A 24484-nucleotide genomic window follows, 5' to 3' on the forward strand; every position below is an offset into this window, starting at 1 on the left:
ACTAGTGATATCCTTGACAATGATTGTAACAATTCCGACAATAAAATTATGAATTTTGCTAAATTATATTTTAAGAGTATATGTTAAATATATCATAAAAAAATATTTTCTAAAAATTATTGTAATTTTTTTTATGTTTTCAATGTATTGAATATGAAAATATAAAAAAATTTCTATTATTATATTTTTAAAATGTATTATTAAAACACAAATTAGTTAAATCCTAAAATTATTATGTTGATTTCCAAACAAAAAATTAAGAAATTTAAATTACCAATGTATGTTATTCTTCAAGGAACTATTGACCGGTGTTTTCTAAAGCAGTAAACACCGTTTACACTTTACAGATTTGCTTTTGAAAGCAAGCTATTCACTGCTATATTGCTGTACATATAGAATGCAAGACTAATTATCTTTCTTAACTTTAAAAGGTTCAAAGATTTTAACATTAATGTGGTCTTAACACACTCAATTTTAACTTAAATTTCTTGATTAGTCATAATAGACAAGCTTTCTATATTACGATTTATAAAAAATTTTTTTTTATGTTCTTATATTTCGTACATCGTAATAATGCTAACATAATTTAATGATAGAAACAAAATTCGACCTTAACAAGTGCTCAAATGAAATCTTTAGTGAGAGAACAAGCTTGACTATACCTGATAATTTTCATCTAGTGATGATGAAAAAAGAGAAACAAGTTACAACTGAAGAACCAAAAGACATAATAACTTCATTTTGATTCATTGATATTTTTATATAATGATATACTTCTATATACCCGGTCACACAGGTAAAGTTTGTCACTAAAGGGTGTGTTTGGTGAACCAGTCAAAATAAGAAAAACTCACCCTTATTTGTTACCCCCCATCATAGTCTAGTATCTTTCAGTGAGTTGTGGGGCAAACAGAACCTCCATCATGTATGGCTTTTACTTTCTTCCAACATAAGATCCCAACTTAGACAAATCTGGGACCCAAAATGATAGCTCAGAAGATCCGGTTGCGAACATGAGACTTCCTGGTGCCCATTTTATCACCGGTGGTCCAGTATCAGCAGTTGCACTCCTCCAGCTACCAACCTATATGGTGCACGAAATTACAATCACACTTTTGTAATTCTGCACAACTAACCAACAAGTGCACTGGGTCGTCCAAGTAATCCCTTACGTGAGTAAGGGTCGATCCCACGGAGATTGTCGGCTTGAAGCAAGCTATGGTTATTTTGTAACTCTTCGTCAGGATATCAATAATAATTCTCAGTTTTAATTGGAATGAGTTAAAGAACAGGGATTAAATAATACTTTTATAAATAATGCTTTCCTACTGTCTTCTTCTTCATGCACGCAAGGCTCCTTCCATGGTAAGCTGTATGTTGGTGGATCACCGTTGTCAATGGCTACTATCCGTCCTCTCAGTGAAAATGGTCCAGCTACGGGTTTCGTAGGGCTAATCATCTGTCGGTTCTCACTAGTGTTGGAATAAGATCCATTGATCCTTTTGCACACTATCACTGCGCCCAACATTTGTGAGTTTGAAGCTCGTCACAGTCATCCCTTCCTGGATCCTACTCGGAATACCACAGACAAGGTTTAGACTTTTCAGATCTCAAGAATGCTGCCAATTGATTCTAGCTTATACCACGAAGACTCTGATCTCACAAATTTGAATGCTCTGTTGTCAGGAGAGGTAATCAAACTCGTGAACCAGGAACCAAAGAGATACACACTCAATCTAAGGTAGAACGAAAGTGGTTGTCAGGCACGCTGAAAGAACTGAAGATTGATGGTTTAGAAGTTATAGTAAACTTTCGTTGTAAGTATAGTTACTAAACCAAGCAATCAACCTTTCTTACAAAAGTTTTGGTTGTCACAAGTAACAAACCCCTTTAAAATTGATAACCGAGTATTTAAACCTCGGGTCGTCTTTTCAAGGAATTGCAGGGAGGTATGTTCTTATTATTGGTTATGAGTCTTGTAAATTGGGGGTTTTGAAAGTAAGGAAGCAGTATGTTGAATGATAATAAGAATAAAATAAATAACTATAAAATAGACTCTTGGCAAGGTATGAAAACTGGAAGTCCTATCCTGGTTATCCTTATCAATTGTAATGAGAATTGGATTTTTCTCCCACTTTGTTAACCTCTAACTATGAAGGTAAGTTAAGTGGATGAATTCATTCTGATTCCTCAAGTCCTAGTCTTTCCTTGGGAAAAGTTAGAGTTATTGGAACCCGAATTAATTCTGGAAGAATTCCAATTTTCAATCAACCATGAGTTTGATAACTTAAGTGTCTCCAATGACTCAACCAAAGCCAAAAGGGAAAAATTCAAATTATTTATATCATAAATAAAAGAGAGCAATCATAAATCTGAAATACCTCAAGTTGCACTAATAAAGATGTCAAATATAACATGGAAGAGTTCATAAATTAAATTGGGAAAATAAATAAAAGGAAAATTGAACCTGATAAAAAGAAACAATCCTGAAAGCAAAGAAATCCTAAATCCTAATCCTAAGAGAGAGGAGAGAACCTCTCTCTCTAAAAACTACATCTAATCCTAAAATTGTAAATTTGAAAGCTTGTTGATGAATGGATGTATTCCCTCACTTTATAGCCTCTAATCTGTGTTTCTGGACCGAGAACTGGGTTAGAAACAACCCAGAATTCGCTGGTTTTGAAATCTGCCACGCTGGTTTTTCGTCACTGCGACGCATTCGCATGGAGCACGCGTTCACGTCACCTATCGTCAGGGAAACTATGGCATATTATATATCAAATTGAAGCCGCGGACGTTAGCTTTCCAACGCAACTGGAACCGCATCATTTGGACCTCTGTAGATAAAGTTATAGCCGTTTGAGTGCGAAGAGGTCAGGTTGGACAACTTAGCAATTTCTCCAACTTCTTGTATTCCTTCCACTTTTGCATGCTTCCTTTCCATCCTCTGAGCCATTCCTGCCCTGTAATCTCTGAAATCACTTAACACACATATCAAGGCATCTATTGGTAATAAGAGAGGATTAAACATAGGGAACTTAAGGCCAAAGAAGCATGTTTTCAATCAAAGCACATAATTAGGAAGGTAAATGTGAAACCATGCAAATAGTATGAATAAGTGGGTAAAGAGTTGATAAAAACCACTCAATTGAGCATAAGATAAACCATAAAATAGTGGTTTATCAACCTCCCCACACTTAAACATTAGCATGTCCTCATGCTAAGTTCAAGAGAAGCTATAAAGATGAAGAGGAATGGTAGAATGTATGAAATGCAACCTATGAATGCAATTACATGCTAAATGCTTTTACTTACTTGGTTAAGAGTAAATAAGTTCTCCAAGAATAAACATGAACTGGATTTCACTAATTCAAATCATAAAAATGAAGTACAAATAGACTTGTAGAAGAAAATTGCTCATGAAAGCCGGGAACAAAGAATCGAGCATCGAACCCTCACTGGAAGTGTATGCACTCTAATCACTTAAGTGTTTTAGGTTCGATTCTCTCAATTCTTCACTAACCTTGCTTTCTAAGGCTTGCTCTTCATCTAACAATCAATATAAATTTAATACACAGATACACATATCAAGAGGTCTTTTAAGGGTTGTAATGGGGTTAGGGTCAAGGTAGGATTGTATTTGGCCAAGTGGACTAAAATCTGAATCCTTAATTAACTTAAACTTTCCACCTAACTTTAGACAATCCATGTAATCATAATACCACATCTAACTATCCATTAACCATGTTTTCCACATATTCATGCATTCTAATTTCAAGTACAGTACATATGCATTGCTTTCACCACTTACTTTGGGGCATTTTGTCCCCTTTTTGCTTAATTGCTCTTTTTTTTTCTTTTCTTTTTCTCACTTTTTTTATATATTTTTTTTCTTTTCTTTTCATTTTTTCAATGCATATGATTAAATTATTGGATGCATGAATCATGTCCTAAACATTTTTTTTCACATTTTCAGAAATTTCTAACATACTCAATTCTCAAACCAAATGTTTCCAAATTCAACTTTTCCCATACTTAATTCATGAGCACTCTCACTAGTCTAAGCTAACCAAGGATTCAAATTAAGGACATTATTGTTTTTCGTTTAGAGTTAATGATGTGCTAAAGTAAAGAACAAAGGGGTATAATAGGCTCAACATTGGTTTGCAAAGAATAATGAAAGGGTAAGGCCATATGGGTATGTAAGCTCAGTGAAACAAAGGCCTCAATCATGTAAGTGTATGCATACATCAAACCATGGAAATATAGAATTAAGCAAGACAAAGATCACAATTTTAGAGAGAAAAACACACACTAAAAATAAAATATTGGTTGGTAAAATACAACCAATTCAAATAGGCTCAAAAATCTCACAGGTTTTGTGTGTTCGAGCTCTAAACCATGTTCCAGTATAATATTTCTTCAAACAAGTGTAACATTAAATTTTATTCAAATTAGTGAAATGCTCTTAAAAGGTTTCTTGAAAAAGAAAATATTACTTCAACCAAGTGGTAAAATATGCACAAAATCAAATAATCATGCAATCAAACATGCAAATGCAATAACTAACAAGGAAAATAAAACAATGGTGTTGGAAAGAAGAAAATAGCTAACCCATGGAGATCGGTATCGACCTCCCCACACTTAAAGATTGCACCGTCCTCAGTGCATGCTGAGATGTGCAGGTGGACGGGTTGTTCCAACTGATGCTTTTCTTCAAGAATTGTGTAGATGGACTTGTTTGTCTCCCTTTTTAGAAGTTTTTCCCTTTTTCCGTCTTTGGTGGCCAGCCTGAAAGAAGAGAAAAAGAAGAACAGTAACCCAGAGATAAAGATAAGAAAATAAATGAAGTATGGGTGGGTTAATGCCAACTGATAAGGGTCTCATTTACATGGAAGCTTCAACATGTACGTGAGAAAACAATAGAAGCACATGGCATACCAGTGGTGCAAAATTTGCAACAAAGGGGAGGAGTGTGGGTAATGAAAATATCAATATAAGTTCATGTCAATGCAAATGAAGTGCAAATATCATAAAATATTGACATTGGCAGATAATTAATATCATTCCACAGTGTAAAACAAGTCAATAAAAATAGTTCAAGAAAAGATGCAACAGTTGAATAAGAACATTTAACACCAATGGTAAAATAATAAATTTAGAAAAGAAAAATAAAAATATACACAAAATTAAAATGCAATGAATGAAATATACAAATAAATTGAGTAAAATAGAATGAAGGTGAAAAGGAATGAGAAGTGAAAGAAATAAAGTGAGAAAGAAAGAAGAAAAGATAGAAGAAATTAGGATTAGAAAAGAAAAGAGAAGATAATTGGCGCTGATTTGGATGAGTTGTGCGGCACAGGCGACGCAGACGCGTAGGTGACGCGGTCGCGTGGTGCGCGATAAGGTCAGGTGACGCGGACACGTGGGTCACGCGATCGCGTGGCCTGATTTGTGCGATTGGCGCGAGTGCAGCCTCGCGTTCGCACAACTCTCTGTTCGAAACTCTTTTCGCCAAATTTTTGGGTGTCGCGGTCGTGTGGTGGACGCAATCGCGTGAATGGCCTTATTTTCAATATGACGCGGACGCGTGGGTGACGCGTTCGCGTGGGAGGACTTGGGCTTCTAGCACAAGTCCAGCCCTACTCTAGTACAACTTTCGGCCATGCACCCCTTTGACGTCGATCTGTTGGAGCACGCGTTCGCGTGGGCGACGCGGACGCGTGGGAGGCTATTTTCCAAATGACGCGGCCGCGTCGGTGATGCGATCGCGTGGATCAATTTGTGCCAAAGGCACGCCTCCATCCACGCTCTCGTGTGACTCTCTGTCCACTTTTCTTTTCTTCCTAATGCACTTGTGACGCGGACGCGTCAGCGACGCTGCCGCGTCGCGTGCGTGTTTTTTTTTATGCAATATGCAGATGCAAAATGCAATGATAATATGGATGCTATGAATAATTCCAGGTTCAATGAAAACAGAATAAAATAAAACTCAAAATCAAACAAAATGAAATAAAATCAAAATTGAAGAAAGGAACGATTATACCATGGTGGGTTGTCTCCCACCTAGCACTTTTAGTTAAAGTCCTTAAGTTGGACATTTGGGGATTCCTTTGTTATGGTGGCTTGTGCTTGAACTCATTCAGGAATCTCCACCAATGTTTGTGATTCCAATGGCCTCCGGGATCCCAAATCTTGTTTCTACACCCATCTTCAAGTTGATTATTATGATTCCATCCAGGTGGTTCATCTTTAGAATTCTCAGTGAAGCGTCCAAACAACTTCCTAGACCCATTCAATTGAGCTCTACACCAACCTTTGCGTTTAAACTTAAAGCTTCCAACCATAATGAACCTTGCAGGATAATTCTTACCACTGACCATCTTCCTCTTACTCTTAATGCCACAAAGAGCTCTAAGTTGACCATCCATCTCCAGTAGCCCATATTCAAGTGGAATTAGAAAGCTAAGGGATATGAATTTTTCCCACTTGAATGTTGTGAAGGATGATGGCAACTTAGGTGGAGGTATTTCTAACAAATTTGTAGGCTCCACTTCCTTGTGCTCTTCTCTGACAACTTCCACCTCTTTGCAATTTTCTTCAATATCAACACTTTCCTCTTGGTAGCTTTCTTCCCGTTCAATCTCTTCTTCATTGCTCACCAAGGGCATGAGAGGTTGTGCTTCTTTTTCTTGAATCTCCATCTCTTGATCGACCTCTTCCAAGTCCTTAACCATGACATGCCTTGGGGGTTGTACACCCTCCTCAACATCAAATGCAACCGTCTTGGAAGGAGGCTCTATGTCTTGACTTTTCCATGGAGGTACAGCATCTCTTAAGTCTGCAACCACTTCTTCCTTTTTAATAATTGCTGCTTTGTCCAGTTGTTTAAGTATAAAATCGTACTCATCCTCGATGATTTTCTTTCCATGACAACTCCTTTCAACTACTCTTTCATCTTTAAGGGTCTCTCCTACCTTTACCCATAGGGCCTCCTCTAGCTCCTTATGAAGTATGGATTCGCAAAGATGATTCCTTCTTTCCTGTTCCATATCAATAGCATAATTGGGATCATCTTGCTCTTGGATTGATGGATGTGGGTGCTCTTCCATGGAGGGTGGTGATGGGATGAAAAGATCATTATGTGGTTGAAAAGAAAGTGCACTATAGCTTGAGCGTTGAATATTAGAGGTAGAGGGTTGGTTCATGCAGGATATAAGATTTTGAAGTGTAGAGGTGAGACCAATGATGTTAGAGATGAGTGTATTGTTATCCAATGGAGGTTGGGGTGGATCTATGTATGGTTCATTCGGTTCATAGGGTGGTTGGTATGGTGGATGTGTGTTAGGGTCATATGGAGGTAAATGGTGTAAAGGGGCTTGTGAGTTTGGTGGTTCAAAGGTATGTTGGGAAGGTGGTTCATAAGCACAGGGTGGGACTTGTTGGTAATTACAAGGGGGTCCACCATATTTATCATCTTGGTATGCATTGTAGAGTGGTCCTTGCCCATGATATCTTGGAGGGTGTTGTTGCCTAAAGGGTTGATCAGATCCTCTTAGCTCCATCCATCCTTGATTGCTTAGACCTTGATGCATATTCCTGTTATAGCTTCCACTCCTTTCAACAGATTTAGAACCAAACTCAAAGCGAGAGGGGTGAGAATTCATGGTAGCTAATAAAAATTAAAAACGAAAATAAAAACAAATTTTAAATTAAAAGGTTATTAAAATTTTGAATTTTTAATTTTTGAAATTTGAATTTTGAAATTTGAAATTTAAATATTGAAATTTGATTTTTGAAAAAGATATGATTTTTTTGAAAAAGATTTAAATTTTGAAATTTGAATTTTGAAAATTGAAATTTGAAATTTGAAATTTGAGTTTTAACTTTTGAATTTTTGAATTTAATGAGGAAAGGGAAAAACAATAAAATGACACCAAACTGAAAATTTTTAGATCAAAACGAAGAAAACAACTAAGAACAACTTGAAGGTCAAGATGAACACGAAAAACAAATTTTTGAAAAATTTTTAATAACTAAATAAAAACCAATAACCTCTTAATTTATGAAAAAGAAAAAATAAAAACAAATAAACAAGCAAAAAGCAAATATTTACAATAACCAATAATAAGGCACACATTTGCAATTCCCTGGCAACGACGCCATTTTGAAAGAACTGAAGATTGATGGTTTAGAAGTTATAGTAAACTCTCATTGTAAGTATAGTTACTAAACCAAGCAATCAACCTTTCTTACAAAAGTTTTGGTTGTCACAAGTAACAAACCCCTTTAAAATTGATAACCGAGTATTTAAACATCGGGTCGTCTTCTCAAGGAATTGTAGGGAAGTATGTTCTTATTATTGGTTATGAGTCTTGTAAATTGGGGGTTTTGAAAGTAAGGAAGCAGTATGTTGAATGATAATAAGAATAAAATAAATAACTATAAAATAGACTCTTGGCAAGGTATGAAAACTGGAAGTCCTATCCTGGTTATCCTTATCAATTGTAATGAGAATTGGATTTTTCTCCCACTTTGTTAACCTCTAACTATGAAGGTAAGTTAAGTGGATGAATTAATTCTGATTCCTCAAGTCCTAGTCTTTCCTTGGGAAAAGTTAGAGTTATTGGAACCCGAATTAATTCTGGAAGAATTCCAATTTTCAATCAACCATGAGTTTGATAACTCAAGTGTCTCCAATGACTCAACCAAAGCCAAAAGGGAAAAATTCAAATTATTTATATCATAAATAAAAGAGAGCAATCATAAATCTGAAATACCTCAAGTTGCACTAATAAAGATATCAAATGTAACATGAAAGAGTTCATAAATTAAATTGGAAAAATAAATAAAAGGAAAATTGAACCTGATAAAAAGAAACAATCCTGAAAGCAAAGAAATCCTAAATCCTAATCCTAAGAGAGAGGAGAGAACCTCTCTCTATAAAAACTACATCTAATCCTAAAATTGTGAATTTGAAAGCTTGTTGATGAATGGATGTATTCCCCCACTTTATAGCCTCTAATCTGTGTTTTCTGGGCCGAGAACTGGGTCAGAAACAACCCAGAATTTGCTGGTTTCGAAATCTGCCACGCTGGTTTTTCGTCACTGCGACGCGTCCGCGTGGAGCACGCGTTCGTGTCGCCTATCCTCAGGGCAAATATGGCATATTATATATCAAATCGAATCCCCGGACGTTAGCTTTCCAACGCAACTGGAACCGCATCATTTGGATCTCTTTAGCTAAAGTTATAGCCGTTTGAGTGCGAAGAGGTCAGGCTGGACAGCTTAGCAATTTCTCCAACTTCTTGTATTCCTTCCACTTTTGCATGCTTCCTTTCCATCCTCTGAGCCATTCCTGCCCTGTAATCTCTGAAATCACTTAACACACATATCAAGGCATCTATTGGTAATAAGAGAGGATTAAACATAGGGAACTTAAGGCCAAAGAAGCATGTTTTCAATCAAAGCACATAATTAGGAAGGTAAATGTGAAACCATGCAAATAGTATGAATAAGTGGGTAAAGAGTTGATAAAAACCACTCAATTGAGCACAAGATAAACCATAAAATAGTGGTTTATCACATGCATTCATAGGTTGAGAATGGTGATGAGTGTCACAGATCATCACATTCATCATGTTGAAGTGCGAATGAATATCTTAGAATAGAAACAAGCGTGATTGAATGGAAAACAGTAGTAATTGCATTAATCCATCGAGACACAGCAGAGCTCCTCACCCCCAACCATGGAGTTTAGAGACTCATGCCATAAAAGATACAAAATTTAGATGTAAAAGTGTCATGAGGTACAAAATGAATCTCTAAAAGGGGTTTTTATAATCAACTAGTAACCAAGGTTTACAGAAAATGAGTAAGCTAAGATAGATAGTGCAGAAATCCACTTCTGGGGCCCACTTGGTGTGTGTTTGGACTGAGCATTGAAGATTTCACGTGCATAGGCTATTCCTGGCATTGAACTCCAGCTTTTGTGCCAGTTTGGGCGTTTAACTCCAACTTTTATGCCAGTTCTGGCGTTTAACGCCAGAAAAGAGTAAGGAACTGGCGTTTAAACGCCAGTTCGTGCTACCAAATCTCGGGCCAAGTATGGACTATTATATATTTCTGGAAAGCCCAAGATGTCTACTTTCTAAAGCAGTTGAGAGAGCATCAATTGGACTTCTATAGCTCTAGAAAATCCATTTCAAGTGCAGAGAGGTCAGAATCCAATAGCATCTGCAGTCCTTTCTCAGCCTCTGAATCAGATTTTTGCTCAGGTCCCTCAATTTCAGCCAGAAAATACCTGAAATTACAGAAAAACACACAAACTCATAGTAAAGTCCAGAAATGTGATTTTTGCATAAAAACTAATAAAAATATAATAAAAAGTAACTAAAACATACTAAAAACTACATGAAAATATCACCAAAAAGCGTATAAAATATCTGCTCATCACAACACCAAACTTAAACTGTTGCTTGTCCTCAAGCAACTAGACAAATAAAATAGGATAAAAAAGGGATCAAGTTGCAATAGAATCCCAGTGTTTTAAGTGTAGCTCAAATTCTAATAAGATGAGCGGGGCTAGTAGCTTTTTGCTTCTGAACAGTTTTGGCATCTCACTTTATCCCTTGAAGTTCAGAATGATTGGCATCTATAGGAACTCAAAATTCAGATAGTGTTATTGATTCTCCTAGTTTAATATGTTGATTCTTGAACACAGCTACTTTATGAGTCTTGGTTGTGACCCTAAGCATCTTGTTTTCCAGTCATACTACAGGATACATAAATGCCACAGACACATAACTGGGTGAACCTTTTCAGATTGTGACTCAGCTTTGCTAAAGTCTCCAGTTAGAGGTGTCCAGAGTTCTTAAGCACACTCTTTTGCTTTGGATCACGACTTTAAACACTCAGTCTCAAGCTTTTCACTTGGACCTGCATGCCACAAGCACATGGTTAGGGACAGCTTGATTCAGCTGCTTAGGCCAGAATTTTATGCCTTTAGGTCCTCCTATCCATTAATGCTCAAAGCCTTGGATCCTTTTTACCCTTGCCTTTTGGTTTAAAGGGCTATTGACTTTTTATGCTTGCTTTTTCTTTTTCTTTTAATTTTTTTGCCATTTTTTTCGTAAGCTTTGTTCTTCACTGCTTTTTCTTGCTTCAAGAATCAATTTCATGATTTTTCAGATTATCAATAACATTTCTCTTTTTTTATTATTCTTTCAAGAGCCAATAATTTTAACAGTCATAAACTTCACTATAAAAAATATGCACTGTTCAAGCATTCATTCAGGAAACAAAAAGTATTGCCACCACAATTAAATAATTTTGAATTCTACTCTTAAAAACTCGAAATAATTGCATCTTTACTCAAAGGATCTACTATTTTATTCATGTTTAATGATGAAGAGAAAAATAAATTATAGCTTACTTGGAGATAAAAATAAAATTAAAAATAAAGACCCTAATTACTAATATTCATATAATTCTTAAGATAGGTTTCTAATAATAAAAATTATCACAGAGTTAAGATTAGGACTCAACAACCTTTATTTTGGGAGATGGATGTTCCTTCAATCTGTGGGGTGTCTGGTCCCTCAAGGGAGAGCCTCTGGCGCTTTAGCTCCTGTAGCTCACGCCCTTGCTTTTCTTGCTCCTTAAGTAGTTTGCAGAGCATGCTATTTTGATTTTGCTGTTCTTTTTTAAGTTGATCCATAGCTTCTTTCAGCTTGGTGACAGATGCTTCTAGGCGGGTCCAGTAGTTAATCTGAGGAATTTCTGGGAGAAACTCTTGTGACCTCCTTTTGATGGAGTTATCTTGCACTTGTTGTCCTTCCATTGACTTCTTGGTGATTGGGTGCTCGAATGGGATGAACTCATCTACCCCCATCTTCACCCCAGCATCTTTACATAGCAGAGAGATTAAGCTTGGGTAAGCCAATTTGGATTCAGTGGAGTTCTTATTTGCAATTGTGTAGATCTCACAAGAAATCAGATGATGAATCTCCACTTCGTTTTCCAGCATAATGCAATGAATCATCACCACTCTTTTGACAGTAACCTCAGAGCGGTTGCTAGTGGGCAGTATAGAATGCCCAATGAAGTCCAACCAGCCCCTAGCAACTGGTTTGAGATCTCCTCTCTTGAGTTGGTTTGGGACACCTTTTGAGTTGGTTATTGGTGCACGAAATTACAATCACACTTTTGCAACTCCGCACAACTAACCAGCAAGTGCACTGGGTCGTCCAAGTAATACCTTACGTGAGTAAGGGTCGATCCCACGGAGATTGTCGGCTTGAAGCAAGCTATGGTTATCTTGTAACTCTTAGTCAGGATATCAATAATTCTCAGATTTAATTGTAAAAAGTAAAATAACATGAAATAAATACTTGTTATGCAGTAATGAAGAACAGGTTGAGGCTTTGGAGATGCTTTGTCTTCTGAATCTCTGCTTTCCTACTATCTTCTTCTTCATGCACGCAAGGCTCCTTCCATGGCAAGCTTTATGTTGGGCATCACCGTTGTTAATGGCTACTTCCCGTCCTCTCAGTGAAAATGTTCCAAATGCGCTGTCACCGCACAGCTAATCATCCGTCGGTTCTCGATCATGTCGGAATAGGATCCATTGATCCTTTTGCGTCTGTCACTACGCCCAACACTCGCGAGTTTGAAGCTCGTCACAGTCATCCCTTCCCAGATCCTACTCAGAATACCACAGACAAGGTTTAGACGTTCCGGATCTCAGGAATGGCCGCCAATAATTCTAGCTTATACCACGAAGATTCTGATCTGAATCATGAGGCTAAGAGATATGCATTCAATCTAAGGTAGAACGGAGGTGGTTGTCAGGCACGTGTTCATAGGTGAGAATGATGATGAGTGTCACGGATCATCACATTCATCAGGTTGAAGTGCGAATGAATATCTTAGAATAGAAGCAAGCGTGATAGAATGGAAAACAGTAGTAATTGCATTAATTCATGAAGAACAGCAGAGCTCGTCACCCCCAACAATGGGGTTCAGAGACTCATGCCGTAGAGAATACAATATGAAACGTGTAAAGTGTCATGAGGTACAAGATGAATCACTAAAAGTAGTTTTTTATAGTAAACTGGTGACCTAGGGTTACAAAAAATGAGTAAGCTAGGGTGTTTAGTGTAAAATCCACTTCCGGGGCCCACTTGGTGTGTGCTTGGGCTGAGCATTGAAGCTTTCATATGTAGAGACTTTTCTTGGAGTTAAACGCCAGCTTTTGTGCCAGTTTGGGCGTTTAACTCCAGCTTTTGTGCCAGTTCTGGAGTTAAACGCCAGAATTCTTGAGCTGACTTGGAACGCCTATTTGGGCTATCAAATCTCGGGAAAAGTATGGTATATTATATATTGCTGGAAAGCCCAGGATGTCTACTTTCCAAGGCACTTAAGAGCGTGCCAATTGGGCTTCTGTAGCTCCAGAAAATCCACTTCGAGTGTAGGGAGGTCAGAATCCAACAGCATCTGCAGTCCTTTTTCAGCCTCTGAATCAGATTTTTGCTCAGGTCCCTCAATTTCAGCCAGAAAATACCTGAAATCACAGAAAAACATACAAACTCATTGTAAAGTCCAGAAAATTAATTTTTATTTAAAAACTAATAAAAACATAATAAAAACTGACTAAAATATACTAAAAATATACTAAAAACAATGCCAAAAAGCGTATAAATTATCCGCTCATCACAACACCAAACTTAAATTGTTGCTTGTCCCCAAGCAACTAAAAATCAAATAGGATAAAAAGAAGAGAATATACAATGAATTCCAAAAACATCTATGAAGATCAGTATTAATTAGATGAGCGGGGCTTTTAGCTTTTTGCCTCTGAATAGTTTTGGCATCTCACTTTATCCTTTGAAGTTCAGAATGATTGGCTTCTATAGGAACTCAGAATCCAGATAGTGTTATTGATTCTCCTAGTTAAGTATGTTGATTCTTGAACACAGCTACTTTATGAGTCTTGGCCTTGACCCTAAGCATTTTGTTTTCCAGTATTACCACCGGATACATAAATGCCAGAGACACATAACTGGGTGAACCTTTTCAGATTGTGACTCAGCTTTGCTAGAGTCCCCAATTAGAGGTGTCCAGAGCTCTTAAGCACACTCTTTTTGCTTTTGGACCACGACTTTAACCGCTCAGTCTCAAGTTTTTTACTTGACACCTTCACGCCACAAGCACATGGTTAGGGACAGCTTGGTTCAGCCGCTTAGGCCAGGATTTTATTCCTGTAGGCCCTCCTATCCACTGATGTTCAAAGCCTTGGATCCTTTTTTATTTCACCATTGCCTTTTGGTTTAAAGGGCTATTAGCTTTTTCTTCTTGCTTTTTCTTTTTCTTTTTTTTTTCTCTTTCTCTTTTTTTTCTGCAAGCTTTTCACTGCTTTTTCTTGCTTAAAGAATCAATTTTATGATTTTTCAGATTATCAAATAACATTTCTCCTTTTCCATCATTCTTTTAAGAGCCAACAATTTTTACATTCATGAATCAACAAATTCGAAAATATACATTGTTCAAGCATTCATTCAGAAAAACAAAAGTATTGCCACCACATCAAAATAATTAATCTGTTTTAAAATTCGAAATTCATGCACTTCTTTTTATTTTTCAGTTAAAAACATTTTTCATTTAAGAGAGGTGATGGATTCATTTTCATAGCTTTAAGGCATAGACACTAAGACACTAGTGATCATGTAATAAAGACACAAACATAGATAAACATAAAGCATAAAAATTCGAAAAACAGAAGATAAAGAACAAGGAGATTAAAGAACAGGTCCACCTTAATGATGGCGGCTAGTTCTTCCTCTTGAAGATGTTATGGAGTGCTTGAGCTCCTCAATGTCTCTTCCTTGCCTTTGTTGCTCCTCTCTCATGACTCTTTGATCTTGTCTAATTTCATGAAGGAGGATGGAATGCTCTTGGTGCTCCACCTTTAGTTGTCCCCTATTGGAACTTAATTCTCCTAGGGAGGTGTTAATTTGCTCCCAATAGTTTTGTGGAGGAAAATGCATCCCTTGAGGCATCTCAGGAATTTCATGATGATGATTTTCCTCATGCTCTTGTTGAGGTCCATGAGTGGGCTCTCTTGTTTGCTCCATCCTTTTCTTAGTGATGGGCTTGTCCTCTTCAATGAGGAGTCTTGGCCACAACTTCATAGAAGTGGTCTTGATGGACCTTTGAGATGAATCTCTCCATCTCTCATGACTCGAAGGTGGAAGCAATTGCCTTTCCATTCTTCTTTCTAGAGGTTTCTCTGGCCTTAGGTGCCATAAATAGTTATGGAAAAACAGAAAAAGCTGAGCTTTTCCACACCAAACTTAAAAGGTTTGCTCGTCTTCGAGCAAAAGAATAAAGAAAGGAGGAGAAGAAGAAGAGATGGATGAAATAGAGGTGTGTGAGTTATTCGGCCAAGGGGGGTTTTAGGTGGTTATGATGTGGAAAAGGAAGGAGTGATGGTTTGAATTTGAGTGGGTGGGTGTAGGTGGTTTGTATGATGGTCTTGGAGGAGTAATGGAGGTGGTTGGTGGAGGTTATTTGGGGAAGAGTATTATGAAAAGGTGTGAAGAAGTAAGAGAATGAGTTGAGATTGGTGGGGATCCTGTGGGGTCCACAGATCCTGAGGTGTCAAGGATTTCCCATCCCTGCACCAATTAGGCTTGCAAAATGCCCTTTGCTGCCAATCCTGGCGTTAAACGCCAGGTTGCTGCCCATTTCTGCCGTTTAACGCCAGCTTCTTGCCCTTTTCTGGCGTTAAACGCTAGTCTGGTGCCCATTTATGGTGTTAAACGCCCAGAATGGTGCCAGACTGGGCGTTTAACGCCCATTCTGCTGCCTTTACTGGCGTTTAAACGCTAGTAGGCTTCTCCTCTAGGGTGTGCTATTTTTCATTCTGTTTTTCAGTTTGTTTTTGCTTTTTCAATTGTTTTTGTGATTTCACATGATCATCAACCTACAGAAAACATAAAATAACAATGGAAAATAGAAATTAACATAGATAAGTAAAATTGGGTTGCCTCACAACAAGCGCTTCTTTAATGTCAATAGCTTGACAGTGGGCTCTCATGGAGCCTCATAGATACTCAGAGCATGATGATGGCCTCTTAACACCAAACTTAGAGTTTGGTTGTGGCCTTCCAACACCAAACTTAGAGTTTGAATGTGGGGGGTTTTATTTGACTCTGTATTGAGAAAAGCCTTTCATGCTTCTTCCTTTTCCTGTCTGCAAACCATGGTGCTTTCTAAATGGCGAAGAGTTGCTCATCCAAAAAGGTTTCAGAGATCTCAGTAGGAGGGTGGGACGCCCCTGCTACTGGTTCTATCCGGGACAGGTGATCAGCTACCTGGTTCTCTGTCCCTTTTCTGTCTCTTATTTCTATATCAAACTCTTGCAGAAGCAACACCCATCTTATGAGCTTGGGTTTTGAATCCTGCTTTGTGAGTAGGTATTTAAGAGAAGCATGGTCAGTATACACAATCAATTTTGAACCTACTAAATAGGATCTAAACTTGTCAATGGCATAAACCACTGCAAGTAACTCTTTTTCTGTGGTTGTGTAATTCTTCTGTGCATTATTTAAAACACGGCTAGCATAGTAAATGACGTGCAGAAGCTTGTTATGCCTCTGTCCCAACACTGCACCAATGGCATGGTCACTGGCATCACACATTAGTTCGAATGGTAATGTCCAGTCAGGTGCAGAGATGACTGGTGCTGTGACCAGCTTGGCTTTCAGGGTTTCAAACGCCTGCAGACACTCTGTGTCAAACACAAATGGCGTGTCAGCAGCTAGCAGGTTGCTTAGAGGTTTTGCAATTTTTGAAAAATCCTTCATGAACCTCCTATAGAATCTTGCATGTCCTAGAAAGCTTCTGATTACCTTTACATTGGCAGGTGGTGGTAATTTTTCAATTACTTCCACTTTAGCTTGATCCACCTCTATTCCCTTGTTTAAAATTTTATGCCCAAGGACAATTTCTTCAGTCACCATGAAGTGACATTTTTCCCAGTTTAAAACTAGGTTGGTCTCTTGGCATCTTTTCAGAACAAGTGCTAAATGGTCAAGACAGGAGCTGAATGAGTCTCCAAATACTGAAAAGTCATCCATGAAGACTTCCAGAAATTTTTCCACCATATCAGAGAAAATAGAGAGCATGCATCTCTGAAAGGTCGCAGGTGCATTGCACAGACCAAAAGGCATCCTTCTGTAGGCAAATACTCCAGAAGGACATGTGAATGCTATTTTCTCTTGGTCCTGAGGATCCACTGTAATTTGGTTGTAACCTGAATAGCCATCCAAAAAGCAGTAATATTCATGACCTGCTAGTCTCTCTAGCATTTGGTCTATGAATGGTAAAGGAAAGTGATCCTTTCGGGTGGCTGTATTGAGCCTTCTGTAGTCAATACACATACGCCACCCTATAACTGTTCTTGTAGGAACCAGTTCATTCTTTTCATTATGAACCACTGTTATGCCTCCCTTTTTGGGGACAACGTGGACAGGGCTCACCCAGGGGCTATCAGAAATAGGATAAATAATCCCAGCCTCTAGTAACTTAGTGACCTCTTTCTACACCACTTCCTTCATGGCTGGATTTAGCCGCCTCTGTGGTTGAACCACTGGCTTAGCATCATCCTCCAATAGGATTTTGTGCATGCATCTCGCTGGGATAATGCCCTTAAGGTCACTTATGGACCACCCAAGAGCTGTCTTGTGTGTCCTTAGCACTTGAATTAGTGCTTTCTCTTCCTGTGGATTTAAAGCAGAGCTTATGATCACTGGAAAAGTGTCACCCTCTCCCAGAAATGCATATTTCAGGGATGGTGGTAGTGGTTTGAGCTCGGGTTTAGGAGGTTTCTCCTCTTCTTGAGGGATTTTCAGAGGTTCTTTTATTTCCTCTGATTCCTCCAGATCAGGCTGAACATCTTTAAAGATGTCCTCTAGCTCTGATTCAAGACTTTCAATCATATTGACCTCTTCCACCAGGGAGTCAATAATATCAACGCTCATGCAGTCATTTGACGTGTCTGGATGTTGCCTAGCTTTGACAACATTTAACTTGAACTCATCCTCATTGACTCTCAGGGTCACTTTCCCTTTTTGGACATCAATGAGAGTTCGTCCAGTTGCTAGGAAAGGCCTTCCTAGAATCAGAGTTGCACTCTTGTGCTCCTCTATTTCCAGCACTACAAAGTCAGTGGGAAAGGCAAATGGCCCAACCTTGACAATCATGTCTTCAATTATGCCTGATGGGTATTTAATGGAGCCATCAGCAAGTTGAAGACATATCCGGGTTGGTTTGACCTCTTCAGTCAAGCCAAGCTTTCTGATGGTGGATGCAGGTATTAGATTGATACTTACTCCAAGGTCATGTAGAGCTATCTTAGTACAAGCACCCTCTATTGTGCATGGTATCATAAAGCTCCCTGGATCTTGAAGCTTCTCTGGTAAGCTTTTCAGAATGACTGCACTGCATTCTTCAGTGAGAAACACTTTTTCAGTTTCTCTCCAATCCTTCTTATGACTTAAAATCTCTTTCATGAACTTAGCATAAGAGGGTATTTGCTCAAGTGCCTCTGCAAATGGGATCTTTATCTCAAGAGTCCTGAGATAGTCTGCAAAGCGGGAAAATTATTTATCCTATTTCGCTTGGCGGAGTTTCTGAGGATAAGGCATCTTGGCTTTATATTCTTCAACCTTAGTTGCTGCAGGTTTATTCCTTACAGAGGTGGTTGGAGAAGCCTTCTTAGAGGGGTTACTATCAGCACTTGCAGGTGTCTGATCCCTCATTGGCGTTTGAACGCCATGATTGGGTGCTGGATGGGCGTTTAACGCCAGCTTCCCACCCTTTTCTGGCGTTTGAACGCCAGAACTGGGCAGGGAATGGGCGTTTAACGCCAACTTTTCTCCCTTTTCTGGCATTTGAACACCAGAAGTGGGCATCCACTGGGCGTTTAACGCCAATCTTTCACCCTTTTCTGGCGTTTGAAAGCCAGAATTATTCCTCTCTGGGCTCTTGCTGTCCTTAGAGGGATTTTGGGTAGTGGTTTGGTCATCCTCTGTCAGTTGTTCCTTTCTTGGCTTTCTGCTACTTTGAGCTGATTTATTCAATGTCTTCCCGCTCCTTAATTGGACAGCTTGGCATTCTTCTGTTATCTGTTTAGATAGTTGCTGTCTTGTCTGATTCAATTGTGCTTCCATATTCTTGTTAGCATTTTTAGTGTCTTGGAGCATCTCTTTAAATTCTGCTAATTGTTTTGTCACAAGGAGTAATTGCTGATTAAGTTCAACAATCTGTTCTTGAGGATTAGGATCAGTAGTTACTACCCTAGCCTCTTCTTTTATAAAGGATTCACTGCTTGAGTACAGATGCTGATTTCTAGCAACCGTAACTATGAGTTCTTGAGCTTCTTCAATCGTCTTCCTCATGTGTATAGATCCATGGTGCACAAAATTGTAATGTCAATATTCACATTACTCTCTTACAACTTCGCACAACTAACCAGCAAGTGCACTGGGTCATCCAAGTAATACCTTACGTGAGTAAGGGTCGATCCCACGGAGATTGTTGGCTTGAAGCAAGCTATGGTTATCTCGTAACTCTTAGTCAGGATATAATATCAATAATAATTTTTAATTTGAATTGTAAAAAGTAAAAAGGGCAGAACAGAAATTATACTTGTATGCAGTAATGGAGAATATGTTGGAGTTTTGGAGATGCTTTGTCTTCTGAAATTCTACTTTCCTCTGTTTTCTGATTCACGCACGCACGTTCTCCTATGGCAAGCTGTGTGTTGGTGGATCACCGTTGTCAATGGCTACCATCCATCCTTCCAGTGAAAAGGGTCCAGGTGCGCTGTCACCGCACGGCTAATCATCTGCAGGTTCTCAATCGTACCGGAATAGGATTTACTATCATTTTGCGTCTGTCACTACACCCAGCACTCGCGAGTTTGAAGCTCGTCACAGTCATTCAATCCCTGAATCCTACTCAGAATACCACAGACAAGGTTTAGACTTTCCGGATTCTCTTGAATGCTACCATCAATCTAGCTTATACCACGAAGATTCTGATTTAGAGATCCAAGAGATATTCATTCATTCTACGGTAGAACGGAAGTGGTTATCAGGCACGCGTTCGTGGGGGAATGATGATGATTGTCACGTTCATCACATTCATGTTGAAGTGCGAATGGATATCTTAGATAGGAACACGCATGTTTGAATGGAAAACAGAAATACTTGCATTAATTCATCGAGACACAGCAGAGCTCCTCACCCCCAACAATGGAGTTTAGAGACTCATGCCGTCAAAGAGTACAAAATTCAGATCTAAAATGTCATGAGATACAAAATAAATCTCTAAAAGTTGTTTAAATACTAAACTAGTAACCTAGGTTTACAGAAAATGAGTAAACTATGATAGAGAGTGCAGAAATCCACTTCTAGGGCCCACTTGGTGTGTGCTGGGGCTGAGACTAAAGCTTCTCACGTGCCTGGGCTGTTTTGGGCGTTCAACGCCAGGCTGTAACCTGTTTCTGGCGTTGAACTCCAACTTATAACGTGTTTCTGGCGCTGGACGCCAGACTGCAACATGGAACTGGCGTTGAACGCCAGTTTACGTCATCTATCCTTGAGCAAAGTATGGACTATTATATATTGCTGAAAAGCCCTGGATGTCTACTTTCCAACGCAATTGGAAGCGCATCAATTGGACTCCTGTAGCTCCAGAAATTTCTTTTCGTGTGCAGAGAGATCAGGATCCAACAGCATCAGCAGTCCTTTTTCAGCCTGAATCAGATTTTTGCTTAGCTCCCTCAATTTCAGCCAGAAAATACCTGAAATTATAGAAAAACACACAAACTCATAGTAAAGTCCAGAAATATAAATTTTTCCTAGAAACTAATGAAAATAAACTAAAAACTAACTGAAACATACTAAAAACTATATGAAATTAACCCCAAAAAGCGTATAAAATATCCGCTCATCACAACACCAAACTTAAACTGTTGCTTGTCCTCAAGCAACTAGATAAATAAAATCTAATATACATGATTCAAGAAACAATAATATCTCAGAGTTTTTGAGTGAAGCTTAGATTCTAATTAAATGAGCAGGGCTAGTAGCTTTTTGCTTCCGAACAGTTTTGGCATCTCACTTTATCCATTGAAGCTCAGAATGATTGGCATCTATAGGAACTTAAAATTCAGATAGTGTTATTGATTCTCCTAGTTCAGTATGTTGATTCTTGAACACAACTACTTTTATGAGTCTTGGCCGTGGCCCTAAGCACTTTGTTTTCCAGTATTACCACCGGATACATAAATGCCACAGACACATAATTGGGTGAACCTTTTCAGATTGTGACTCAGCTTTGCTAAAGCCCCCAATTAGAGGTGTCCAGGGTTCTTAAGCACACTCTTCTCTTTGCTTTGGACCTTGACTTTAACCGCTCAGTCTCAAGTTTTCACTTGACACCTTTACGCCACAAGCACATGGTTAGGGACAGATTGGTTTAGCCGCTTAGACCAGGATTTGATTTCCTTAGGTCCTCCTATCCACTGATGCTCAAAGCCTTGGATCCTTTTTATTACCCTTGCCTTTTGGTTTTAAGGGTTATTGGCTTTTTCTGCTTGCTTTCTCTTTTTTTTTTTTTTTTGCAAGCTTTGTATTCACTGCTTTTTCTTGCTTCAAGAATTATTTTTATGATTTTTCAGATTACCAATAACATGTCTCATATTTATCATTCTTTCAAGAGCCAACATATTTAACATTCAAGAACATCAAATTCCAAAGACATATGCACTGTTCAAGCATTCATTCAGAAGGCAGAAAGCATTGCCACCACATGTAAACAATTAGAATTTGTTTTATTAAAAACTCGAAAAATATTGCCTCCTTATTCTAAAGAAAATCTTCTATTTTATTCATGTTTAATGATGATGAGAAAAATAAATTATAGCTTAATTGGGGATAAAATCAAAATATAAATACTAATTACCACTATATGACTCCTAAGGTAAAACTCAAATAATAATAATAAAAAAAAGTTATCATAGGGTTAAGGTTAAGATTAGAACTCAACAACCTTGACTTTGGGAAGCGGATGCCTCTTTAGTCTGTGGGGTGCTTGGCCCTTCAAGAGATAGTTTCTGATGCTTTAGTTCTCTTAATTCACGGCCTTGCACCTCTTGTTCTCTGAGCAGTTTGCAAAGCATGCTGTTTTGATTTTGCTGTTCTTCCTTCAATTGGTTCATGGTTTCTTGCAACTTAGTGACAGATGCCTCAAGATGCTCCCAGTATTCAAATTGAGGGAGTTCTGGTAGGAATTCTTGCGCCCTCCTCTTGATGGGGTCATCCTGCATTTGTTGTTTTTCCATTGTGATTTTAGTGATTGGTTGCTCCACTGAGATATACTCTGTTATTCCCATCTTTACTCCAGCGTCTTTGCAGAGCATAGAGATTAGGCTTGGATAAGCCAACCTGGCATCCTTGGAGTTCATGTTGGCAAGTATGTAGAATTCAGATGGGATTAGTTGATGAACTTCTACTTCTTTTCCCAACATAATGCAATGGATCATCACTGCTCTTCTAATATTGACTTCAGAACGGTTGCTGGTGGGCAATATAGAACGCCCAATGAAGTCCAGCCATCCTCTGGCGACTGGTTTGAGATCTTCTCTCTTGAGTTGATTTGGGGCACCCCTCGTGCTGGTGGTCCACCTGGCTCCAGGGACGCATATATCCTCTAGAATATTATCCAGGCCCTTGTTTGTTCTCATCATTCTCCTATTGAAGGAGTCTGGGTCATCTTTCAGCTGAGGTAGCTTAAAGATCTCCCTGATTTTGTCAGGGTAGATGTGAACAATCTTTCCTCTGACCACAGTCCTATAGTCATAGAGGGCAGCTCCAGATATTCTCTGCCTGTCTGTTTGCCACAGATTAGCGTAGAATTCCTGAACCATATTCCTTCCCACTTTCGTTTCAGGATTAGCTAGGACTTCCCAGTTCCTGTTTCGAATCTACTCTTGGATCTCCGGATATTCATCTTCTTTCAGATCGAACTTGACTTCCGGGATCACAGATCTTAGACCCATTATTTTGTAGTAATGGTCTGAATGTTCTTTGGTTAAGAACCTCCCTTGATTCCAAAGTGGTTTTGGAACACTCTCTTTCTTGCCTCTTGGAGTAGGTTGTTTTCCTTTAGGAGCCATGATCTTAGTGGGTATGGTTTAGTGATCACGAATAAACACACCAAACTTAGAGGATTGCTTGTCCTCAAGCAAAAGAAAAGAAAGGAGAGGGATAGAAGGAGAGTTAGTGTTGAATGGTGGATAAGAGGAAGGAGGCCGAATGTGTTTTTAAAAGGGAGGGGGGTGGGTTTTCGAAAATAGGGAGAAAGATAAGATAGAAGATATAATTTAAAAAGAGATAAGTATGATAAGAAAAGATATAATTTAAAATTGAAAAGATATGAAAGATATTTGAAAAAGATAAATTTGGATTTTTGAAAAAGATAATATGGATATTTGAAAAAGATATTGATTAGTTGAAAAGATTTTTGAATGAAAAGAGATAGATTTGTTTTGAAAATTTTGAAAAAGAGTTGAATTGGATAAAAAAAAAAGATTTGTGCTTATGGATTAAGATACATTTGATATTTTTAAATTAGGGTTTTTAGAAATTAGGGATTTTAGAAATTAGGGTTTGTAACATGTTTATGCAAGAAGTCATGAATTGAAACATGAAAATTAAAATTAAAATGAAAAATATGAAGTGAAAATGAAATTACCTCCTCCCCACCATCCTGGCGTTTGAACGCCCAAACCCTGCATGTTTTGGGCATTCAACGCCCAACTGCTGCTTCTCCTGGGCGTTCAACGCCCAGCTGTTGCTTCTTTCTGGCGTTGAACGCCAGGAACTCCTTTGTCACTGGGCATTTTTCTGAACGCCCAGGATGCTGTAAATCTGGCGTTAAACGCCCAGAAGGAGCTTCTTTCTGGCGTTTAACGCCCAGATGGCTATCCTTACTGGCGTTCAACGCCCAGTGGATGCTTCTTTTGGGCGTTGAACGCCCAAAACAAACTTTTACTGGCATTTTCTTGCCAGTGAGCTCTTTTTCTCTGTTTTGTGTGCAGAATCCTTTTGTAACCCTGTAAACTTATACAATTGACTTTTTACCTTAGTGTCAATGAACTTTATATAAACAAATAAAATCAAGAATAGGGCAAAATGCTTAGAGGAAGTGATGCCCCATGGCTGGGTTGCCTCCCAGCAAGCGCTTCTTTATTGTCTTTAGCTGGACCTTGCTGAGTTTTTAATCTAGCCTCAGCCTTGAGCATTCTTGCTCAACATTGCCTTCAAGATAGTGCTTGATTCTTTGTCCATTAACAATGAACTTCTTATCAGAATCAATATCTTGAAGCTCCACATAACCATATGGTGAT

At 38.4% G+C, this 24484-nt stretch overlaps 1 long non-coding RNA gene across 1 annotated transcript in view; it reads right to left on the bottom strand.

The window, feature by feature from the left end:
- Positions 1 to 634: 634 nt before the first annotated feature.
- Positions 635 to 24484, bottom strand: part of LOC112783717 (uncharacterized) — a 45471-nt gene continuing 21621 nt past the window's right edge. Inside the window, exon 2 of the long non-coding RNA XR_003193548.3 lies at positions 635 to 1084. This is a non-coding gene — a long non-coding RNA (uncharacterized lncRNA). The remainder of the gene's footprint in view (positions 1085 to 24484) is intronic.

The sequence above is a fragment of the Arachis hypogaea genome, chromosome 20 (genome assembly GCF_003086295.3).
Source record: "Arachis hypogaea cultivar Tifrunner chromosome 20, arahy.Tifrunner.gnm2.J5K5, whole genome shotgun sequence".
In the NCBI taxonomy this organism is placed as follows: Eukaryota; Viridiplantae; Streptophyta; class Magnoliopsida; order Fabales; family Fabaceae; genus Arachis; species Arachis hypogaea.